Source organism: Carassius auratus, chromosome 1, assembly GCF_003368295.1.
Source record: "Carassius auratus strain Wakin chromosome 1, ASM336829v1, whole genome shotgun sequence".
Taxonomy (NCBI): Eukaryota; Metazoa; Chordata; class Actinopteri; order Cypriniformes; family Cyprinidae; genus Carassius; species Carassius auratus.
In genome coordinates this window covers 32,346,968-32,359,105 of record NC_039243.1, presented here as the reverse complement: position 1 = coordinate 32,359,105, position 12,138 = coordinate 32,346,968, and the positions used below count along the sequence as shown (strand labels likewise).

The following is a 12,138-nucleotide window of genomic DNA, read 5'->3' as shown; positions in this document are numbered from 1 at the left end:
TAAGATATTCACCACAGTTATATGATAATCAATGTTGTTTCTTTATAATTTAATGATTGTTCCTGTCTTTATCTCAATGTAAGGACTGCCTCAGAACTTCAGATGCATTAAGAAGCATTTCATTTAAATTATAGAGACATTAACTTTTGTAAATATTATTACATTGGCTGTATTCTTTTATTTGCAGTATTGCAAGTTTGTGTTTACAATTAATAATGGAATTTAAATCATTTAATAATTTTTAGGAATTCACCAATGCATTTCCTGCCACGTACTGTATGTCATTTTACATTAAAAGAGGAATTATTGTCATCATTGTTCTTGTGTGAGTGCACTATACACAATCAATCATAAGATGTTTTGTAATGTTTTCAAAAGAAGTCTCTCATGCTCACCAAAGCTGCATTTATTTGATTAAAAAAATACAGTAAATTAGTTAATATCGTGAAACATTATTAAAATTTAAAAGAACTGTTTTCTATTTTAAAACCTTTGAAGATGTCATTTATTTCTATGATTGAAGCTGGATTTTTATCAGTGTCACATGATCCTTCGGAAATCTTTCTGATTTGGTGATCATATTGAAAAATATTGAAAAAAATATGTGTGCCATATTTCAGTAGAGTACATTAAATACACAATATAATCTTATTTAATCACCTAATATGATATGACCATGTTAGTTGGGGCTATTTACTGAAAGTGAACGTCCTGTTTGTTCCATGGTGCTACTTTAAATGAATAATTCAGTAAAGTGAGCATTCTTTCGTCTTGCTCCTGGGTTACACAGTTCCTACCGAGTGCATTTTCTAATGGAGTATGATGGGAGTATGAAAGCACATTGTTTATCTTTGAGTGAGGCTTGGAACTAAACACAGCTTTAAGCAAGAGTTCAGTTCAGGTTGACAGCCGTGGAAAACTTCAGCAGATGGAAGTCATTCCAGTTTTCCTTCTCCAAGTCTTGTCTGGTCTGTTTTGGTTTTAGATCCCTGTTGATATCAGGGGAATATGTGCATGTACAGTTGAGTTTTGGAATGATTCGTTAGTACTCATGCATTAATGATTCCAAATTACAGATTGTTTGGGATACTTTTTAAACTATATTTCAGATTGAATGGCTTTCGGAAACTTGAGGGAAAAAAATCTGTATCAATATCAATATCAATATTTATTTACTAGTACTTTTACTGTTGAGCTTTGTAAAGTATATTTATATCTGTGAGGTTATAATTTTCTTTTCAATGTGCAAAACAACATAAATATTTTGCAACAACATAAACATTTTTATTGAACAACAAACAAGAAAAAAAAACATATTAAAGAATAAAACCTTTCTTTATATATATATATATATATATATATATATATATATATATATATATATATATAGATGAACAAAGTATTTTATGTGTATATGAATACGGCAACGTAATGACGTCATGTTTTAAGCGACACGGAACGCGAGCGACGGTGACGTTCGTGGCTGAAGCAGTGACGCGATCATCCGTCGACAGTCAGTCGCACAGGAATCGGTTGGATAAAGGCGATCGCGCTGTAACGGAGCAGCACCGGAGTCGTGTCCCGGACCCCAGCGCTCCTCTATTCGCTCACACATTATTCCAGCTGGATCTGTTTCCCTTTGCAGAAGCCAAATGATTAATAAAACCTGTCTCCAAGACTGCAGCAGTTCATCAGAGGAACATGTTTAGTCTGCGTTAGTAAAACTACTTAATCTTTCTCTCGGAGAGGAGAGACTTGAGGATAATATTAGTCACTTTCCTTCATTCTCCACCGGTTTACAGGTAAATACGTGTGTTTTTTTCTGATAAAAGTGACTTGTTTTGAAGAGAAACGCTTTGTTGATTCACGCCAGGTTGATTCTGGACCATGTGATCGGCTCTTGTTGTTGTTGTTGTTGTTGTTGTTTACTATTCTAACCCATTTCCAAGATCCAGGACACATCAAATACAGCACAGCTCTGCGTTAATACAAGAGCAAGCTCTCAGTTTGATCTGAGGTAAACTTCAGACCTTGTAAACAAACCCCAATTCTCTTCTCAGGACTCCGAAACGCTGTCGTCGCTCTTTAAATATACTCTTTTACTAAATCGCGGTGTTAATATATTACGTAACGTTATATATATTAGTATATTTTCGCGGTTTAGAGCGATGACGGTTATTAACCCTTTCTGTCGTCACTATTATTGTTTTGGGACGTTTAGCTTAGGCTAACAGTATTAGCACTCCGGCTAGCGGATCATCGTGAGGCTGATTCGTTTAAGAATAAGTTTATCCACTATGTTGTCGTTTATATTCTGAATTGTTTAGGATTGTGCTTGTTTCATCAAAAGCTGTGGGAATGTCTGATAGCGGTTAGCTTAGCGTAGCTTGCTAACGATCGAGTCTCAATCTTTGGTAAGGGCTTTAAATTCGTCTGAGGCGGCTGTCAAGCTCCTTAATAAAACTTTTCTGGAATAATTGGTCTTTTTGAGTCAGGGTTTGTTGGTTTAATCTGTGAGTTTTCACGTGTGGCGAGAGTCAGGCACATGTTAGCATCAAACATGCCTTTTCTCTTTTCTCAAACTCTTCATCAAGTTTCTCTCTCATTTGTTCAACATCATCCAGTGTTATGATGATTATAACGCTCTTTCTATCCATCTCTGCCACCTGAGGGGATATAAATGTCTTCTAAGACTCCTCTCTGTTTTCATAATCACACATCAGGTTTATTTTGAGCACATTTATGAATAAACTCGACTGGGTTAAGTTTCAGCATCATCTGTAATGTTATGTAACTCACAGGGTTTGCAATGCCATCTATTGCTCCATGTGTTTATCTAATATCTGTTGTCAAGTAAAAGTTTCTCTTGGAAGAAGAAAGATGTTTCTCTAGGGTCAGATTTCAAGCATAAAGCATTGCATGTCAGGTTTTAATAGTTGTACATTTATAAAATCCCCTATATGCATTTATTTCATACTAATATAAACTGATATAAACATTATTTGGAGTAGACCCTACTACTTGTGCACATTGCAAACATCAAATGTGGTTTAACGTCACTATTGATGAGGACTGTATGATCTTTGAATGATATCAGACTTTTTAAACGGAAGATAGCACCTAAACATACTTGCAATAGTTCCTTTTTAGGACACTCAAAATATACTTCAGTATATCTTCCACACAATTAAAGCACATTAAGTACAAAATTAGTTGTTCCAATCTAGTAGACATTAATTTTAACAGATCAGTAGAATAAAAGTACAATTCCTGTATTAAGTACATAATTATGTAAGTGTATTTTTAGGATGCTTGGCATAAAATAAACATATTTCAAATAGACACAAGTATATTTTTCACTAAGGTCATGATTGGTTATTGTTGTCTTTTTAGCGCTTTTAGAATGTAGTTTGCATCATTGTATCACGGTTTTCTTGTCTGTAACAGTAAAGCTGTTTTTAAACGATCTGTGTTGTTGTGTAAAGCGCTAGACTTTAGGAATAAAGGTGACTTAGTCTCTGTTTCCTAGATTTGGTTTTTGAGGTCGTTTTGAATTTTGTGGGTCACTTCTTTGATGCAGTGGAAAGTGTTTGATAAAACTGGAGAGGATAGTGTGTGAGCTCTTTCATGCTCTCACACACTTTCCTGAACATCCATTTCCATCTCCGAGAGCTCAGGATTCGGGAATCCTGTCGGAAGGGTTATGATTTCACCGTGGTCTTTACTGTGAACTATGAAGGGTTCGAGGTTCTAGTCTCTTGTAAAGACTTTGCTGAATGGTCTTCATGTTTTGACAAGACACAAAGAGAGCACACAGAAGGCATGGCCGGGGTTGGGAGATAAAAGAAAGTAACCGGGTCATCTGATGAGTGGCTCTTTGAACAGAATATTTTTTCAGGCCAGCTGCTTCTTCAGGGCGCTCCGCTAAAATAAGAGCAGATCTGCTCTTCTGTCTGGCTTCAATTAAAGACGAGTCTTGGTTAAAAGGGATACAGCATTCAAACTGGCTTTGAATTCTCTAGGTGATCACTAAAGGCAAGTTTTCTAGAATTTCTCTTTCATTCAGCTTCTGTGATGGATTCTGTTGCAAAAGCTCTTCTCAGAAGTGAACTTTGTAATGTTGTTCCTGGAAAATCTTCTGCTGAAATCAGCTAAAAGGAAAATGTGTACTACAATACTGAAGCTTGTAGTTTGGTTATTAGTGTGCTTAAGCATAACCCTAATCATGCACAAAACTCCAGATATCTTTGCTTTATCTGCTAATTGGAACGCCTGTCGTTCATTAGTTTATTATGTCTATATTTACATTGTAGCTATAAATAGAAGTGCACTACTGTCAGCTCAAATGTGATTGCCGTTCACACTAAGAGTAACTAAATTAGCATCCACACAGATGGATGATATCCTCTTTATTATAAGCATGCTGCAGTAATGTCATATTCCTCTTTAACAGCTCAGTCTTTAAAGTCTGGGTTTATTCCCACTGGCTGAGCATTATGATGCACCATGATTGCAAATTCTGTGTTCTGATCTAGTCTGCTCATAAACTTTTGGGGACAGTTCACCAGAAAATGTCAATTTAATTCATTTAATCAAATCGTTTATAAACTTTTTTTTTTCTGCTGTGGAACACTCCTTTTTTTATTTTTTATCCAGCGATTATGATTGGTCGGCTCGCCTGTCAGTCAGGGTAAATTGACTGGTTGGTTGCTGGACTGTTAGTCGACCACCTTTGCCCATGTCTAGTTTAAAGTAATAGTATGAGCTCTGCTCACAAACACTGGTGCTTTTGTTTTGTCTCAAGCATTGTGAAGTTCACAGAGTGAAATATTGATGGTAGTGTAATATAACAGATCATTTTTCTTCCTAACTCATATGTTCCTACAGCTGTAGCCAAAACAAAGTTTTTGTAGAAATTCTAAACGAAATACTGCAAGGCTTAATTTCTCCTCCGATGTGTCACCAAGCCCTCCTGTGACTTTGGGGTGTATCTTTTATGTGATGTTTTGGGTGTATGCCCTTGCTGTATGGGTGGTGAATTCCTGTTGTTCTGTGAATCACACTCGAGAACAACATCCCTCTTCTGATGAATAATGGAGAGTTTATTTGCTTTGATGTTGTGAGCTTTCTTTAATTTCTAATAGGTGATTTGAAGAACTTATGCCATCTCATTCGTTCTGTCTATAGAGTAGCGCACTCTTTCTTTACGAGAAAATTACTCCTCATTTGTGGAGGACACGAAACCTGGCTCATTGCCTGCTATTGCGAATGCCGTCTCTGGGAATGTTTCACGATGATGATGATAGATGCGTTCTCTCTCGTTGCTGTGCCAGAAGCCTCCTGAGCATCGACACTATCACGGTCACCTGCTGTGTGAAGCTGTTTTTAACACACTGCCCTCAGATGAAAGGGTGGAGGTCTCTATTCTTCACTTTCACAATGTCTAGTTCTTCATTTCTCTTTCCTGTTGTGCAGGAGTGTCACACCAGGCTGATCATCCTCCATTCAGACTCCAAAGATGACTTGTGCCGTTGATCCAGATAATTTAGCAAAGCATCTAATAACTGAAGGCTGTGTAAGAAAACAGATTTGACTTATTCTGTTGGAATTTCCTCTTGAAAACTTCATCCAGGAGAGGCTTGTGTCAGATGATCTGAGAATAGAGATGTAATTCTGGTCTTCTCCTGCTCCATGTATCATTTTCCTCCATTCCATCCATATGGCCATAATTTCATTGTAAAAGCTATGCTTTGGCCTTCAGAGGTTGTACATGCAGAGCTCCTGGACACTGTGCAAGAGCAATGTCAATAATTTCGAGGTCTGCCATCCAGCCCTGGGTTCGGATTTGCATAAATTGCTTTAAGAGATCATAAGTGGACTTATTAATGATATTTCTGACTCTGCAGGAAAGTGTCCCATTTCAAGACCAAGATTGGACCTAAATGTTTTTGCGTGTAAGCAAAGGAAGGGACGGAAATTTCACTTTACTAAGAAACTAAATAATGGAGCTGCAATCCAAACATGATGTTTAAAACTGCGAGTAAAGCAGCATTCCATTGGGTTATTTTCACCTGGAACTGGCAGCTGAGAGTTGACACATTATAGTTCCAGGTTATCTGGAACGCAGCGTGAATGGAACGCTCTGAGGTTGGAATTGGGAAGTTTCCCACTACTGACGTCTTGAACACGAAATAACACGACCCAAAAGATTACAATTGTGTCATTACATGCAGACCTTGTTTTCCTTGTGGATCACTAAAGATGTACAGTCAGTGTGGGGTTCAGTGTTTAGTCTCTTCCACACAGTAAACTGCTGTAAAATTACTGGAACGACTACAAAAGTGTGTTCACACAAGCAATGACGTTTCATCTTTTTATCCGTAAACCCCCCATGTATATTCTGTGACATCATTGACCAGAAATGAGCTTTAGACGGCTGTGCGTCCCGGTGTTGTGTTGGTGAACATGGACAAGATACCCCTGCGGTCAGTGTTTTTATTGATGTTTTCATTTTGGTGTCATACCGGGAATCTCATTCAAACAGAGCTCTTTACTGGTAACGTTACAACAAAATTACCGGTGTTTTTGAAAAGGTCCTGATCACACATGATCTTTTAATGGTCATTTACCATTAAGGCTGTATGTGTAAAAGGGGATATTGTATGAGCAACAAGTCTACATGCTTCAAGACACTGTCAGTGTTTGGGATTGAGCGCTGCGTTTACTCTGTTCTGTTCACACAGGGTTTGTAAAAACACGCAAGTAATCTCAAACCTGTATTTGTGAATTATGATCTGTGACCAGTGACTAAAATAAATACATCAAAGATGATCTCTTTGATTTCTTTGCTAAATATGATGTCCTATCACATTTGCATCTGTGTAAGTTACATCGTGTTCACTGGATGTCGTAAAGGTCATATGTGATTGACTCATGCATTTCTGCTTAAAGGTGAAGTCACAACTCTGTATGTTTTGCAAGACTCCCTTTTACGTTAAATCTGGTATCAGTTTAGTTCTACAATACGGTTGTCACTCCTGTAAATAACCCGAATGTGTGTGAACAGAACTGTATTAATGACTCATTCTGTGTAATTCTCATTCTTGAAATGACACCAGTTCTTGTATTTGGGTGAAGTGTCCCTTTAAGTGAGCTGTAGAATATATGAGGAAAAACACAATGGTTTTATTTGACGTCATCATGGCGGAGGAGGCATTCTGCTTTTTACACGTTCCTGAGTGTCTTATCTTCCGTTTTTAGATGCAAAGATGCGTTCTTTGTGAACGCCGAACCCTTACTGATTAAAGTAGCTCATCTGTGTTGTTTCTGGGGAATGTCTGCTTGTGTATATTTTGATTTGTGAAGACTTTGGATTGTTCGAGCAATAAAGAAAGGGTGTTTCTCAGTCCGTCCATCCATGCTTCTGTATCCATTCGCTCTCTTAAAGTGATAGAAATGTATTACCTCCACCAGGGTCTTTTGCTTTAGCTCTCAATAGAGTCTTGAGAGGTTGTGAAAGGGTTGCCTTCTGCATTGTCTTGAGCTCTTTGTGTCCTCTGTGTCTTTGTGGTTTCACCCTGGGACCCAACAGCTGCCCCCCCACCACCAACTCCCCCAAACATCAGCATGGGATAAAAAAAAAAAAAAAGTTGGGTTGCATCGCTCGTCCATGTATTCCATGCGACTTTTGCAATACTTAACATGAACGATGATCAACAAATGTACGATTTATCAGCATCACATCGGCTTTGGATGACCAAGGAATAATTAGAAATTTGTGTGAGGACCTCTGGTCCACTTCAGTTGATGTGGTTTCTATTAAAGGGTCTTTTAAAAGAGTGAGCAGTCTTGGTTCTCTTCTGCCAACGCTACTGTCTTTTGGTTCTCTGAGCAATGGCTTCCACCCCCATCTCCTGCCCAAACGCTGTCTTAACACCCTCACACTGACTGCTGTGATGCAGGACGGTCCTTTCAGAAGAAGGGGGCCCCTGGTGACGGACTGCTTCCATGGTAACACCTTTGTGAATGGATTTTTGGGGAATAGTGGTCAGTGGCCTCCCAGCATCCTCCACTGGCTCCGCAGGGCAACTATGTTTCTATCAGACTGACCATCTGCAACACACTTGCCTAAAGTCCACTGGGTCTTTAAGTGTATGTCAAACTTTGGATGTTTTCTGTCATTCTGAGAAGTTTCCAGGAAAGTTTCTCTCCTTGGAGCCGGAGCCTGTCGTGGTTTTTAGGTAGTAAACTCACATGTGCCAAATCTTGCGTAATTTAGACTCTTGCCTTTAGCACAGTTCTCAGAGCTCGTGTGAAACAACCTTTCGCTGCTTTGGAGGAGCCTCATCTTTTGCATTCAAGCTGTCTTTGAATAATAATCAGATTGACCAAAAATAAAAAGTTTTCCCTAAAAATGTGCACCCCTAGAGGTGCTTCTCTGCCCAGCTGTCTCACTCGAAATGGAAAGTCTGCTTTTCCGCTGGCTCAGATTCACTCACAGCTTCCTTCTACCCTGTTGACACTGAATTATTTACGATGTGCATCAGAGTTCTCGGTTGCTGGAGACCTGACTTCAGAAAGGACAGAGTCATGAAACCTTTATTACATGCAGGTCGTTCTCTGTTTGCAGCATTACAACTTGTCTTTTAGTCTCTGTCATCATCAGGAACAGAAGTAGCAGTGTTCGTTTTGTATCTGGTTTGTTTTTATGGTGTATATTTTTTTTAATGAAATATGACAAAGTCAAATTTAAGGATAGTATGAACATTAGGACTCAGGGAAAGGCTTCTTTTCTAAATGAATCATCAGCTTTGAACAAATCGTTTGAATGAATGATTCAGTGAATCACTTAAGGCGGGGGCATGCTGCCACCTACTGGTGGTTTAGTGCTGTATTTATCCACGATTGGCATAAGAACACGTTTAAAAAAACACGTAAAAAAAAAAAAACTCATTACTTTTGTTTGTTTTTTTTGTCAGTATCGCACACGCCTATTAACTACGCATTAGTGTACTTATTAAACAAACAATAAACAGCAAGTCCATGAGTCAGAAGTTGATTCAGTATCATTTTGATTTAGTGAAGTTTAGTGAAGCAATCATCAAGTTGGCATCAGGGAAGTTATTCTAACACTGAATGACTGAATTGTGAGTGTTAGAAGTCTTAAAGCTGGACTTCAGCTGAAGAATTGAGGCCGCTTTAAAGCTGTCTCCATGTGTCGGTCCATATGTCTGAGATGTTGAGGCTGTATGGAGAGTAATGGGCATCTGGCGGCTCAATCAGACTGACTTAAGGACTATTAGAGAAGATAATCCTGTAGAGACGGGGAGTTGAGCCACAAAGCACATTCTCCCTCTCCCTTTCTGTCTTCATGCTTCCTGGTTTACTTTTCAAATACATTTCATGCATTTAATACATTCAGTGTAATTACGATAAACCAATAACAAATTAAAAATACACATACAAATTATTTCTAGTGCTATAAAGCGCGCAATACTGATGTTTATGACACTTTTTAAAATGTTCAAGCATCAGGTTTATTTAAATGCACCTCCAGAGTGAAATGATTGTGTAATAAGCGGGATAATATCTTAAACATCAACCATGTGAACAATATGATTTAGCTATTTTTGCTTTTAATTTTAAACCGCTGTCTGCTCTGCCACCGTTTGGATGCAGACAATAATAGTCATCTTTCTCATTCGTCCTCTTGAATACAGTTGCAACAGATGCTTAATTGTTGAAAAACAGACATGTACTGTACATTCTTCCTGCAGCCGTAGGCAAAACCACTCCGGGATGTATTTGTGGCTTTGGTTTTTGTCCTCCAAACCATGAATCAAACTGGTGTTTGCCGTGCTGGAGCTTGGGATATATGCTAACTGGCATCTTTGTGTTCCCGTATGCGTGTGTGTCTCGGTGTCTGCCTACATTTACTTAACCAGCCCGCTTCCTCTCGCCTGTAGTCTGTGGCTCAGCACATCAAAGCACGTGTCTCTGCAGAACCGGAGATAACAGCGGAGCATAAACCCTGCTGCTCCGCTAAGCTTTTCCAGAGTCTTTCCAATGCCCTCGGGCGCACCGATACCTCTTTTGTCTGCCTGGAGCCTTGGGAAGAGACGTGTGTGTGTGTGTGTGTGTGTGTGTGTGTGTGTGTGTGTGTGGTGTTTGGCAGGCTGCGCACCTTAGGTACAGTGTGTGTGTGGTGCTAGTTTGGAACAATGTTTTCTCCGTCTTATGCAGCGAGAGGCACGTGTCTGTGTGTTTGCTGACCTGCCAATCCTCTGTTGTGATGTCCTCTCCATCTGGATAGCTGTTGTTCATTCTGCTGTAAGCCACACTGCTTTGCTGTTTTTCACTCATGTATGTGTGTTTTTCAGCCTAGTGAGCTGCTGACTCGAGCAATGTTTTCAGGCATCATAGGAACGTCGTTTTTTTGGGAATACCAATGACGCACATTTGAATGCTGAAAAAAAAAATGTTCAATGGAAATGTTGCCAAGAGATTTCTATTTGTAAGATCTTTTGTTTTACGTGCTTTTTATGAGTTAATATAAATTTGTGTAGAATAGATCTATGCATTTGAGTTGAAATCCAGTCAAACTTATTTTTTCCATCATTTAATTTTTGTAAATTAGTAATACATTTCTGTAGATCTAGGATTTTAAGTTTAAACTCAATCGTTTAAACTTCAATTCGTTTATGTAATTTTATATATTATTTTAAACTTTACCGAATCTGAACATTCACATTTATTTTAAGCTTTTGAGAATAAATAAGAACACATTAAACAAGTATTTAAATTAATAAATAACTTTTAAGTGTTCAATAGCGTAAGGATTCTTTTCGCAGACTGGTGCACGCTGAAAAAAACCGAACATCTGAAGCGCGCAAACCCGCGCAAATATAAGCTCTCTCTGAAGAATTGTGTTTAAATGGACAAATTCACACAAAAAACATGTCAAAATGCCTGTTTTGTTAATAAGTATCCTACAGCAGACATAGCCGGCTGAACGTAGGCCACTGTATCAGTGCATTCTCTTAAAGTGACAGTCTTTATATTAATCAAATAACAACAACAAAGAAATCACTCACTGCTCCTGATCAAAAAGCTTTTGTAACTTTAATAAAGAACAGCCTTTAATTTATACAGTCAAATATGCGATGCTGTTTTACATTTGATTACATTATTCAATTTGTGTAGCTGAAAATGAATGTAGGTCTGTAATTTGTGTGAAAATATTTTTGAAGAATTGAAGGATAGCATAATATTTTTGTATGCTAGTTGCAATAACCTGAGTATTTCCATTTTGAAGTGTTGATTATTTGTCGACTGATTATTGTGTTTATATACGAGTAATAAGCCTGCGGAAATACTTAATGTTATATTACTGTTGAAAATGTTGAATTATAGTTGGCAGTTTGTATAGTTATTTGCTAGTGGCTAACAGGGAACAAGAATGTCAGAGTAGAACTGACATAGTGGCCTTTTTCTTATAATTTTTGCAAGTGGTAGATCTTGGTTTACATTTGGACTTTGGATGTGATCTTAGGCTGGAAAAGGTTGGTGACCACTGCTCTAGTCCATTACTCCAGGTTTCCAATTCAACCGAACCCCTAAAGTAGACGTTTGTATTTTGATGTTGTTAATTTGCTGTGATATTATTCAACACCGATATTTAACATGAATCATACTTATGAAGCATTGACCTGATGTTGGCTTCTCTGTGTGGTCTTATGAAGTGAAATGATCAGTCTGTGCAAGAAACTGAACATTATTCACAACATTATGCTGAATGAATGTGAGTATTTATTGTACATCAGGTTAGTGTCTGGACCACAGACAGTATGGTTTGCAGTGTCTATTCCCACAGTTCTCTTTTCCCAATCAGGACCACACTGGACAATGAGCACCAGTGTGTGTCCAGTGATCTGGGGAGGGTTCTCAGAAAGCTTCTCGTCTGACTGTTCTACCTTTCCTCCGAGTGCTGAAAGAAACCCCTGTTCTCTCGTAGAGAGTGAAAGAGACAGACAGATTCGGATGAGACTGCTTCGTCAGGAAATGAGTGTCTTAAGTTTAAAAACATCTCTGTTCTGAAACATGACAGAGTGGCTTGCTGTCTAGGTTTCTTTGTAGGCA

General features: G+C 38.3%; 1 protein-coding gene across 1 annotated transcript in view; it reads left to right on the top strand.

Moving 5' to 3' along the window:
• The first annotated feature begins 1,494 nt into the window (after positions 1 to 1,494).
• Positions 1,495 to 12,138, top strand: part of LOC113107870 (F-box/WD repeat-containing protein 7-like) — a 103,664-nt gene continuing 93,020 nt past the window's right edge. Inside the window, exon 1 of the mRNA XM_026270671.1 lies at positions 1,495 to 1,802. The gene's annotated coding sequence lies outside the window, so the exon portion shown is untranslated. The remainder of the gene's footprint in view (positions 1,803 to 12,138) is intronic.